Source organism: Macaca nemestrina, chromosome 3 (assembly GCF_043159975.1).
Source record: "Macaca nemestrina isolate mMacNem1 chromosome 3, mMacNem.hap1, whole genome shotgun sequence".
Lineage (NCBI taxonomy): Eukaryota > Metazoa > Chordata > Mammalia > Primates > Cercopithecidae > Macaca > Macaca nemestrina.
Window position 1 is genome coordinate 132,753,662 of NC_092127.1, and position 13,858 is coordinate 132,767,519.

Sequence of the window (13,858 nt, forward strand, 5' to 3'; positions counted from 1 at the left end):
GAACAGGCATGCTTTCTAAAACCTTTATAATAGAAACATCTGTTTTTGAACACTTAAAAATAGAATGCTCCAAATAAAACCTGTCGTTTTAGGAATTTAGATCGTTACTAACTTCTTTGTTGCTATAAATATCTTTCCTACCTTTTGTCAAAATACTTCCAGTAGCATTCTCATTTTGTACCTCTCTTAACGTAACCATCCAACAATTCTAAAGACCCGTTGACTTTCTACACACACTTATTTTTCACTCTCTATTAAGAGAAAATTCTCCTGAGGAAAAAATGCTGTTGTGGTTTTATATTTAATTCCTAAAAACAATCTTTGTAAAGTCAGTTCAAAGGCTCTGGAACTTACTAGAATACTTAGTTACTAGGCAAATTTCTCATTATATTTTAACAGATATAATCCTACATGGTAAGTAATGCTCAGACAGTTTAAGCAATTCCATCGGGGTCGTGGATTCCAGTGCCTTGGGTAAAGAGAATTAAAGTTCAGTTCTGACTCCAAAGACCAGACTAACTTCCAACACACACAGAAAAGGATTAAGTTGAGACACGCACCTTGTGATTGTGTGGGTTTTTTTTTTTGGTTTTTGGGTTTTTTTTTTTTTTATTTCCTTTCTTAAACATACTTTTTTTTCCCTACATAGATAACTTTCTCCCGTGGTCTTACTTAATTTGATAATTTTTCAATTCTGCAATTTGATATAAATGTAGACACAGGTAAGGTAAATTTTATGTATCTAAACTATTACTTTTTCTAAGTAAATTTGCCACAACTTATAAATTTTCTAATTAAAGTTTTAATTCACTCAGTTTTGCTAACATTTGCTTTGATTCATTAAGGATATAAAATAGTGGAATAAATATTCATAATTTCCTTTCTCTCTAGAACAAAATCAGCCCATTTTATCAGAAGTGGAACTTCCTCCCATTTCTTCAGGTTCCTTATCAACATCATATCGTTATGAACCCAGGGGATCAGCATAAGACAAGTGTCTACCCCTTTGTTCCCACTCTACTAAGTTTTGCATTTTTAAGGGGCGAGGGGTACAGGATAAAAATATATACAGTGGCCAGGTACGGTGGCTCACGTCTGTAATCCTAGCACTTTGGGAGGCTGAGGCAGGAGGATCACCTGAGGTTGGGAGTTCGAGATCATCCTGGCCAACATGGTGAACCCTGTCTCTACTAAAAATATAAAGATTAACTTGGGGGGGGGGGCGGTGCGTGCCTGTAATCCCAGCTACTTGGAAGGCTGAGGCAGGAGAATCACCTGAACCAGGGAGTAGGAGGTTGCAGTGAGCCAAGATCCGCCACTGCACTCCAGCCTGGCAACAGAGCGAGACTCCCTCTCAAAAAAAAGTACAGTAACTAGAGGCAAAAGGCACCCAAAAGTTCTAACTTTAAAAGTAGGACAGTCTTGGCCAGGCGCAGTGGCTCACGCCTGTAATCCCAGTACTTTTAGAGGCTGAGGCGGGCAAATCACCTGAGGTCAGGAGTTCGAGATCAGCCTGGGCAATTTGGTGAAACCCCGTCTCTACTAAAAATACAAAATTAGCCTAGTGTGGTGACACATGCCTGTAATCCCAGCTACTTGGGAAGCTGAGGCAGGAGAATAGCTTGAACCTGGGAGGCGGAGGATGTGGTGAGCCGAGATCAAGCCATTGCATTCCAGCCTGGGCAACAAGAGTAAATCTCTGTCTCACCAAAACAAAACAAAACAAAAAAAGTAAGACAGTCCAAATATAATAACAAATAACAATAGTAGCAATAGTGACAAATAAGTACTAATTTAATTTAAATCTAACAGATATACCCTAAGTATTTGCTTATATATCATTTCACTTGGTCCTTCAAATAATTCTTTAATGTAGGGGGGAAGGATAGAAACCAGTATCTTCATTTAACAAAGGAAATGTAATATGGGGAAATGTAAGGAAGTACTTGCTCAAACTCTAAGTAACCATTTCCATTTTGTTTCATAAAGTGGATTTGTCTTAAGGAGCTTTTTCTAACATGAGCAATAAGTAACCCAAGTTCTCAGCCTTTTGATCAGATCATAAAATTAAAGCTTTTTTGTCTTGTTACAGAACCAATAAATATAGCCACCTACTAAAAAGCCTAGTTTGATTTCCCTTATTTCATCTCCAGGAATAATTAAAAGTCCAAAGAAAGGGAAAAATAACAAGTTTATAAGTAATTAAACATACTATTTATATTTTTTTAAGGAATCTGCCAGCATCTCTCATAAAGTAAGTACAAACCGCTTATATTAAATATATTTAAAGAATTACTTTTTATTTATCTATTATGACTTGCTTTTCATTTATAACAATATGTTATTTATTTTGTTGAAATATAAGGAGAAAAATGAAGTAGTTATACATACCAGTCAGGTAAAATGTGTTTATGTATTTACTGGTTCATCGATGAGATATATCTTAGATGTATGTACATTATGTTTTACCAATCTTATTCTTTATATGTATCGTTTTAAATATCTAAGTATGAAAGAGGTAATGAATGGATGTCAAGAGGGTCCCAAGAAAATATACTTGTGTGACATTTGTGAACCACATTGTCAAAGTTAGATAGTCCTGAAAAGATTTCTTGTTAGTTTTCCTTCACTTTTCTATCACCAGTTGGTTGCAAATTTGTCATCAAATGCTAGACTGGCACTATATTCCTCTTGAATCAGTAGATACTTTTTTTTTTATTTCTTTCCAAGAATATAAAGCCCCTCATTCTAAAACCTAAAAGATAAAACAATTTAATGACAGTGTATTTGAGAAAAACCAATAGTCAAGCATATTTGGAAACAGTATATAATATCAACTCATTTAATAAATAACAAGATTTTCTGTATTCTTTAAATTTATTTACTATATTAACTTAAATTTGTCATTGCTAATATAGATTATTATTTCATTGTTAGAATATAAATTAAAAATATTCTGTATATAAAAAACATGACAGTTTTAGTTTGGCATAAAGATTCTGCTATTTATATAGGGAAGCCCTGCAGAATTAATTGGTTAAAAGACCTGGGACAGTCTTCCTATACCAATGAACAGACACCAAACTTGACATCATCTTGCTCTACCTCCCTTCCTTTTTACTCCATTGATATAGGAAAGCTAGTTTCCTTTTTCATATTAGCCTATAACTTCTAAGGGAAAGTAGTAGATCTTAATTTGAGACTAATGGAGAGTTTTATAAATAGGAAATAGGAAAATTTCACTGTTTTGTAAACATCTGCATTTTTCTTAAAGGAAGAATTATTGAATTTATCTAAGTTTTATAGGGATGTTTGAACGCACAAAAATTTAAAAACAGTTACTGAGACATATCCTCACTATCAGAATTAAGATATTTTACACTTTTGCCAGTAATATGGAGGCATAGCAGATGATGTGCATGTGAGAGTATATGCATCTATATGCATAAGTTTATATATCATTCTTTGAATACATATTTAAGCTGATTTTTCCCTTATGTTATAATATTGATGATCATCGAAAAACTGAAAACATAGGAAACCGGTGATAATGAAAACAAACAACTACTTTTGTCATAATTTTATGAATAATCAAGTAAAGGAGGTTTAAACTTGCATGAATCAACTAACCAAACTAAATTTGTCAGTTCCCATGAGAAATGGAAGCCTAATCAGTTAGTAGTTTTCATTCTTTGTTAAAATTGTTTCAGTTAATTTCACTGTGTACATCTTCATTGATACATCTTCATTAGTTTCCTAATGATAAATGTTGTTTCTATTTTTTAATTAGAAAAATAACAATATTCTTATAATAATTTATTTTATACATATACGAATACATTAATACAATACATTCCTAAAAGTGAAATTTTGGGGTTAGAGGATATGTACATGAAATTTGTATAATATTTTTGTCACAAACTTTAATACCACAAATTAATAAGTAACACATATGTCACTATAAATTATGAGTATTGTAATTAATACTTATAGTTCTATATTTTATAACAGTTTTATTTCATACATATATGATCCTAAACACGATTTTGTTTTGCTTGTGTTTATTTCTCTTTAGAACATTCATTTTAGACAATAACATAACTTTTAATAAAGTTAATATATTAAGTAATAAATTGCTTTTACCACACAGTAAGTTCTCATAGTCAACATTAGACTCTGAATATGACAAGATGATATCAGAAAGATCCTAAGGGCCTTATTTCCTGTTGAAAATCTCCTTCAAGTAACTCATACTAGCGTTTAGATTGGGCTTCATTTCTTTTGAAAAGCATACATACCCTGAATTTCAAAGTAGTTTCTCTCTGTGTGTAGTTTGGTTTGTTTTTGAGATGTACAAAGAGTATCATACTTTATGTAGCCTCCTTGGTGTTGCATTTTTCCCTCAATAGATTTCTAGCACATTCATCCATATTGTCACTTGCAGGTATAATCTACCTATTTACACTGCTGATGATATTCCACAATTCAGTCCTCTAGTGCCCTGTAATTAGAAGGCATTTGAGTTATTTAGGTTTAGTATATTTATTTTTAGTTTTGGTAGATATTTTCAAACCGTTTTTCTTTGAGGTGAACTAAAATTTTTTCCAGCCACTAATAAATAGGAATTTACAGTAGCTTTTTGACCGAGTGGTTGGCATTTCTGATGCAACACTCTTGTAGATCTTGAAGCAGTTTTAGAAACTCATTCATGGGCATTAGGCAAGAGAGAACAGAAGGAGACTTCTGCTCCAGGCAGACCTCAATGGGAGCAGTGACAACCCAAGACCACCCCATCAGACAATGCCAACCTGGGAGGTTTATAGATAGCTGATAGATTTAGTTTATAACCTGGCAAGATCTCCATAGTATGATTTTTCATCTTGGATAGTTCTCTGAGTTTGTTACAGAGGCAATTGAAGAGATTTTTCCGCTTCTGAGGGTATTCATTGTGACACAGAGTAAAAAATAAGTCAGACTTGAGACTGAGGTAAGAAGCAAGGAGGAGGTCAGGCCCTAAAAAGAAATCTTGCCTGTGGTCAGTAAAGCAGCAGCAGGGTATCTGAGACAGCCCTCGCCCTAGCCTTGGACAAAGAGGGAATTTCACGAAGGAGGGGGGGAAAGAGAGATCAGCATCCAGATTTGTTGCTAATGATCCTCTGAAGGGCATTGCTTCTCCGAATCCAGATCCTCTCTGGGAAGGGAATCTTCTAAATTAGTTTTTTGCTTTCCTGTAAGTTTTCATTCTTGTAAACTTTTAAACTTGCCAATTTGTTTTTTCCCCTTACCTGTTCTCTAGCCAAGCTATTATTTATATAATATTTTTTCCTGAAATTATGCTTTTTCAAAACTTGTTATTGCTAATAATAAGAAATGTTAGGCCGGGCACGGTGGCTCACACACTTTGGGAGGCCAAGGCGGGTGGATCACCTGAGGTCAGGAGTTTGAGACTAGCCTGGCCAATATGGTGAAACCCCATCTCTACTAAAAAAAATACAAAAAGTAGCCAGGTATGGTGGCGGGTGCCTGTAATCCAAACTACTAGGGAGGCTGAAGCAGGAGAATCACTTGAACCCAGGAGGCGGAGGTAGAAGTGAGCCAAGAGAGTATGATTGCACTCCAGCCTGGGCGACAAGAGAGAGACTCTGTCTCAAAAATTTAAAAAATACAAATAAAAATAAAAGAAACGTTATATATACTTAACTCACAAGTTTGATTACATATATGTTTTAAATAAACATGCAATTATCAAAATCATTTAAATGAGTTGCCTAAAAGTATGTGCCTCCTAAATTACTCTTACGAAAAATTCATTCATTCAATTATTATTTATTTAAGAAATATTGTATTTAGCAAATACCATGTCCCTTACATGTTTCCAGATCTTAGAGATAAAAAAAGTGATTAAAAGAAGCATTACAAATAAATTTATTTTTATTTTTCTTCTTTACAAAAGAGTAGTTTTTCTCCATACATCCAAGAGGAAATTATGTATAATCAATACACTGAGAACAATGTGTCTAATTCTTGTTTTCTTCCTTTAAGGAAACACCAAAAAAGACTGTTAATATGGTAAAGTATTGTTTCTATATGAAGCTGTATTTGATTCATATTTCTAAAAACTAAACATTAAAATATTAATACTCCTGAAATTCTCCTCTTTTAATAAATTTGAGTAATATTTTAGTTTACATAAAAATCCTCTTTACTCCTTAACTGTGATTTTCTCAATTGACCTAAATTTTTTTCAGTCAAGATCTTCCATGTTAGCAAGAGCTCTCCACATAGCCTAAGTATTCTATGTTTTTTGCTGCTGCTTTCTTTTTTTAAAAAACAGATTTCTACCATTTTTTGAACTGAAAATTTTATTGCAATTAGTCTTTTTCACCTATCATAATAATACCTTTGCTGTAATATAAAAAAGATCTTTTGTCCACAAATATTAAGAATATATTGCTAAGTATTTAATTGCCCTGATTCTAAAATTTTGATTATTAGACTTTTTATTTCTCAAATAATGTTCTAGTAGGTTATCTCTAGGGAGGAAAATGATAATTTAAAAATCAAACAATTAACCAGTTCATTGAGAAATACTCTGTGTCTTGCTGTTGACTGATTATTTTAAGAAAATTAGGTGTTATGCTATTGACATATCGAATGGAAACAAAGGAAAACCCTTGTAAAACATACACAGACTCCAAGTCATGTTAGAGGTCTGGAATGAACCATCTACACGGTCAAGAGTAGCTGTTCTATCACACACTTTCATATAATATATGTCTGACCTCTGTTACATTAGAAAAAATGAATTTTTAAAATAAGACAGTCAAATCAGGATTCTGTCAGTTGCCTTCACTATAGTTTAATATCGTTTAAGAGTTGAATACTGGACTGGGTTACAAGTTATGTAAATCACAGGTTCAGGGAACACCTGCTGTGAGAGAAAGCGCCAAGTGAGAGAGGACAGTTGGAAAGGGTCTTGAGAAGATGAAGTATGAATTGTGGCACAGGATCTTGTGGCCTGGGGCCCAAAGCAAGCAATATCTTCCTTCTTAGTGCCTTGGGAAACATTCTTTACCCTTTCTCTCCACGTCAAACTGTGGGCCTATGGACACTAATCTAAAAAACATTGGTCCTCCAAGAAAGAACATGCAGATTTTGCCACACACCTCAGTAGGCTTAATTATTTTTCCTCTCTCTCTTTCTCTCTCTCTCTCTTTTGCATCTGCCCAAATTACATGGAAATTTGACATTATATGAACAATGTAGGTAAATGGAAAATATGAAATAAAATGTATTTTCAGTCAGGTACCATTATGTTGACACAGGACATGTCCTTTTAATGTATACTTACATTCATTTAATTCAGAACAGATTTCTATAAAGTAGGACTGTGTTTCTTGGTAGTAACAGCTTGACCCTGAATTATTAAAATAATTAGCCCTAATTCTATATTATTATGATATGGACAAAAATTACTATTGGGTTATCCAAGTGAGGTTATTTATTCATTTTCTTTCCCTAAGGAATCAACTGAAGTATTCACCGAGGTAAGTAAGTTTTGTTCAAACAAAATTAATAAAATATAATCTCAAAACATTTTCTTTTGTATGTTATGGCCAGTTATTCTTGTTATTAGCAGAAAACTGAGCTGACTGAAGAAGCAAAGAATTACCAAAACCATCTGGTAAATTTTCCATACAATCATAGCACGATTAGATTTTACTTGGAAACTGCCAAATTGCAATCCTCTTGACCAAAAAAAAAAAATATATGTTTACCAAGTTCTAATTTGTATAAAAGTCTTCTTATACTTTTAAAATTGGTTACAGAAGCACTCGCCAACTGTACCACTTACATTATTGCTAAGTATCCACCCAACAATTATTCCATGGCAATTCTAAAATTCCATTGATTTTCCACTTTGTAAAAATGAGAACTTAGCCTAAAAGAAGATGCCACTGTATTTAATTCCAACTTAAATCCCTACAACAATCTGTGGCTAAATCTATATAGATAAATAGAACTTAGAAGAGGGAAATATGTAGTCATAATAAAATATATGTGAGGCATTATGCAAACAAAGTACTCTTTCCGTATTAATTCTTTTACTTCTGCAAGACAAATAATACTCAGAGAGATTAACTGGCTCAGTGTCATAGGTTCCACTAAGTTAAATCACACATTCTATATGACTCTGAGGACCAGGGTTTTCCTACCAGAAATAGAAAATAAACCACAACTGGGAACACTTATCTTAGTCAAGAAATTATCTTCTTGCCTTTTTACATGTATTTTTAATTTTATTTTTCCTTGTTTTTGATTTCTTTCACTCAAGCACTGTGGCTTTGGGGTCTGAATTAAGCAAAGAATTTTCTTACTCCTACAGTTAATTCGATAAATGTAAGCATAGAGTTAATTTTGTATTAATCAATTTTCCTTTAATTAGATTCATTTGGTAAAATGTAGAATTTATCCAAATAAAGTTTTGTTTCATTTGGTTATGTTCAGATCTCTCTGATTCATGGGACATTGAGATAATTATTTATATATTTTTTCTAGAAAAAAATCAACCAATATTATCAGTTTGCTTTGCCCCAATATGTAAAATATCAATATCGCAAAATTATGGAACCATGGAAAAACATGAAGACAAATGCTTACCAAGTTATCCCTGCTCTGGTGAGTGCTCTCTTTTTATTTGCAACTTAAAAATTGTTATCTTTTATGCTAAAAGTAAGCTGGGGGCATGAAATTGACATAATTCCAATAAACTCAAGTAGAAGCTGAAACAAATAAAAATGTCTAAGCTAGAAATCAAATAATAAGTCATAATGCAAATACAGCCTAATAAATAAAAATAATGTTACAAAAGTATCTGAAATTGTAAAAAGTAGCTGGACCAAGTGCTAGTTAACGTTTATCCTTTATCTTATTTTTTTTTCAAAAAAAAAAAAGACATTTGACCTAGGAAACATTTCTTCTGACATGAAGAATGAATGAGAGAACAGGACATTGAACCCAGAGAACTAAAATGTATTATAAACAACATGGGTTTTGGAATCGGGAGACCTAATATAAATAGGCTTTTGAACTTAGGCAAGTCACATCATTTCTCTGGATATTTTTAAATGCGATTTAGTTTTTTAGATATGCATGTAGCATTTAAAAATGTCTTCCATATAATTTGAGAAAAATCAGAATTTAGTACCTGTGATTTGCATATGAGACGGAGATTTGTTCCTGTACATTTTTTTTAAATAAAATTCTTCAATTTTTTGTCTTTTCTCTTCAAAGAGGGATTTTTAAGATTCTTGAATTCACTGCTTCTACTTTACTTTGGTAAGTGCCTTTAGGCCTAGAATTTAAGCAATAACTTTTATGTGAAGAAAGTGATATTAAATAACATTATTAAGTAATATACTTTCAACTTTAATTAAATCATATTTTGGTTTATAAAGTATTTTAAATTTTGCTTTCATCTTTTTGACTCACAAATGTAAGTTGTCTGGGTAATTTGTATGCATATTTCATAAATATTTGAAATATAAATTATAGTACATTTCCTCCATAGCTAATGATACATTCAGCCAGAAGCAATGGCTCTGAGTGAAAATTGTCACAGGCATAGTATTCACACAGATGATTTCCTGTCATCTTTGAGTTGTGCCAAGAAATTCAGACCTGGCACTTTGGTTTGAGAAAAGATATGCAATATCAAGAGAGTTTCATACACAAGTCAAGCCATTTAAGACAAATTTCCTGCATCATTTTCTCTGGAAACATTAATGTTTTATACAAAAATCTTTGCTTATTTTTTAAATTTCTTTCTTTGAGAATTTATTCAATGGCTTTAGAGCCATGATGGCAACTCAAGAAAATTATAATGCCCTTTGTGCAGTCATGTTTTATTTTTCTTATTTTGCTCTTGCAGCATTCAGGTTTATCTCCTATCCTAGAATTCTGTCTCATTTAATTTAAATGCTTTGTTCTTTTTATGTGTCCTGAACACAAATTTCTACCATGACAAAGTAGGTTTCAAAACAATAAATAATAATAGTAATAATAACTTATCGAGGTCATATAGTGCACCAGTTACAATTCTAAGCCTTTGCCTATATTGACTAATTTAACGTTCACAAAAAACCTATCAAGTAGTTAATACTATCAGCTGATTTTTTTCCATAAGTTATTGGGGTACAGGTGGTATTTGGTTACATGAGTAAGTTCTTTAGTGGTGATTTGTGAGATCCTGGTGCACGCATCAGCCGAGCAGTATACATTGCACTGTATTTGTTGTCTTTTATCCCCCCCACCTCACTCTTCCCCTCAAGTCCCCAAAGTCCATTGTATCATTCTTAGGGCTTTGCGTCCTCATAGATTAGCTCCCACATATCAGTGAGAATATATGATGTTTGGTTTTCCATTCCCGAGTTACTTCACAGAGAATAATAGTCTCCAATCTCATCCACGTCCTTGAAAATGCAGTTAATTCATTCCTTTTTTGTGGTTGAGTAGTATTCCATTGTATATACATACCACAATTTCTTTATCCACTCATTGATTGATGGGCATTTGGGTTGGTTCCAGGGTTTTGCAATTGTGAATTGTGCTGCTATAAACATGTGTATGCAAGTATCTTTTTCTAATAATGACTTCTTTTCCTCTAGATAGATACCCAGTAGTGGGATTGCTGGATCAAATGGTAGCTCTACTTTTAGTTCTTGAAGGAATCTCCACACTGTTTTCCATAGTGGCTGTACTGGTTTACATTCCCACCAGCGGTGTATAAGTGTTTCCTGATCACCACATCTATGCCAATATCTACTGTTTTTGATTCTTTGATTAGCAAATGAAAACATAAAGTGGGGAAAGGACACGCTTTTCAACAAATGGTGCTGGTATAATTGGCTGGCCACATGTGAGAGAATGAAATTTGATCCTCATCTCTCACCTTACACAAAAATGAACTCAAGATGGATTAAGGACTTAAACCAAAGACCTGAAACTATAAAAATTCTGGAAAATTGGGAAAAAACCCTTCTAGACATTGGCTTAGGCAAGGATTTCATGACCAAAAACCCAAAAGCAAATGCAATAAAAACAAAGATAAGTAGCTGGGACCTGATTAAACTAAGGAGCTTTTGCACGGCAAAAGGAACAGTCAGCAGAGTAAACAGACAACCCACAGAGTGGGAGAAAATCTTCAAATCTATACATCCAACAAAAGACTAACATCCAGAACCTACAACGAAATCAAACAAACCAGTAAGAAAAAAACAGACAATCCCATCAAAAAGTGGGCTAAGGACATGGCTAGACAGTTCTAGAAAGAAGATAAACAAATGGCCAACAAACATGAAAAAATGCTCAACGTCACTAATGATCAAGGAAATGCAAATCCAAATCACAATGCAATGCCACCTTATTCCTGAAAGAATGGCCATAATCAAAGTATCAATTGATTTGAGATGAAGAACCTGAGGCGGAATGGAGGTTAAATAAATTGTTCATGATAATCCTGAGAAAATAAAAAAGCCCAAAAAAATCGAATACAGATTTCCAGCCCTAGGACTCAAATGCTCTACTACCAATGCCAAACTGCACCCAAAAGGCCACGTTAAGGTTTTTTTGAGAGGATATTTTCTGACTTTGAGTACATTGTACAAACTTGATTTTCTTTATTATGTTATTTTGGCCTTCCTGATAATGAAAAAGTGTCAGGCAGCTTCACAAAGTAATCTCATGTGTACAAAAATAATACCATAATTGTTCTGGATAAGAGTTAAAAATACAGTTGTGTTTTATAAATAGTAATATTTCTTACTGTCATTATTCACATACTTATTCCACTTTTTTTTTTTTCCGAGACGGAGTTTCACTCTTGTCACCCAGGCTGGAGTGAAATGGCGTGATCTCGGCTCACTACAACTTCGCCTCCCGGGTTCAAGCAATTCTCCTGTATCAGCATCCAAAATAGCTCAGATTACAGGCACCCGCCACCATGCCCTGCTAGTTGTTTTTTTGTTTTGTTTTGTTTTGTTTTGTTTTTGGTATAGACAGGGTTTCAACCTGTTGGCTAGGCTGGTTTTGAACTCCTGACCTCAGGTGTTCCACCCGTCTTGGCCTCCAAAGTGTTGGGATCACAGGCATAAGCCACAGCGCCCAGCCTTATTCTACATTTTTTAAAAAGCTTATCATATGTCCCATGATGTGAGAGACCTGAGAGATACAGAATTATGATACCAAATTTACCTTCATTAAAGCCCTTTTTGACAAAGACACAGAAATGACAATACAATGTCTAACTGCTAATTAGAGATAGGATAAAATAATACAACAAGTTCAAGTGATGAATCAGAGATGAAATAGAGGCAGAAGGTATTGAATTGATAGAAAAATTACAAAAGAAACAGAGAAGCCAAAAAAGTACAGTGTAATTTGAAGAATTTAATCTTAAAATGATTTATTGAAATATGACCCCAAAGTCATTGTACATAAAACTTTATTTTACCAAAATCTACATTCCAATTAGATCAAAAGGCTTAAATTATAGGAAGCAGTAATATCTTATATGCCTAATAAGCAACTTAGAAAATAAGATTAAAATGTTCCTTTAAAATTGGCTGAAAATATACATATGTACCATTAATAAATAACAATGCTATTTTTGCATGCTAGATCGAATAAGCTTGCTATTAACCTATTCATTAAACTTTTTAACTTTATCTCACCAGGAAACAATTTCTCCTTCTACCTCATAGACTGTATTGACTCTATCAAGCAGAAACACAGACAGTTATTAAAAATCATATTATGTGCCATGAATTATCTTAAGCATGAGAAAATGTTAACTCGTAATAGTTATAAATAACATTCTGTCAGACTAAGATGGACAAGTGTGTGTGTATACATAAACAAAAACTATCTTCTGTAATATATAAGTCCAGTATTGCTTTTTTTTTTTTTTTTTTTTTTTCTTTTTACTTTTTTCTTTTTAGGTTTGCCTGGAAAATCTACCTTTCACAGTTCTCTACCATATTACTTCATACTACCAGCATGTTTGGACAGGCTTATTGTGAAAACAGGAATACTGAGTCAAAGAAGACTGCAGAGTATTTCCTGAATTGAGTACACCCTTCCCATGAGTTCATGTTGAATATGTTGGGTTTGCATTGTGGTTTCATTAGGTTGATGACTACTTAAGATGTTTTTACCACTGTTTCTGAGTTACAAAAACACATTTCTTTTCCCCTCAAAATAAAATTTCAAGTGATTCATTGGTGTATAATCAGCATTTTTATTGTTCATATTGACCACCGAGGCTATTGATGCTAATATAAGCAGTTATTTAACTTAACTTTAAACTAGCTTGTCTACCACCAAAATGCTTTATATACACTTTCTGGAAGCTTCAATTTTATTTATCATAACCAATAACATAGAACACTACAAGTTTTATGTTCTCCCACCACGGCTTGGCTCACAGAACTATTTAGCCATCATTCTACCATCTTTCTGATTTATTCATGCTTATTATTTGCCACAATTTTAACCTCAAACCTTCACCAGAGCCCTCAGTCCTCCTCTCTCAGTCCACCCTGTCAGACTAAAGTATGGAGTCAGCCGCTAAGACTATAAACCTCTCAAGACTCCTCATTAATGGTGTCACCAAATGAAGAAAGAGCAAAAGCAAACACACGGGTGCAAACATGGGCTCTGAGGCATACTTGGGCTCCAAGAGAGTCAACACATCCTGAGAAGATGGAGGGATGGGGAAAGCTATAAGGAAAGCAGATCAGGAAGGAGGGGATAGGGATGAAAGTTATTTGTTAAGCATTTGGTTGTAATGGGAATACAT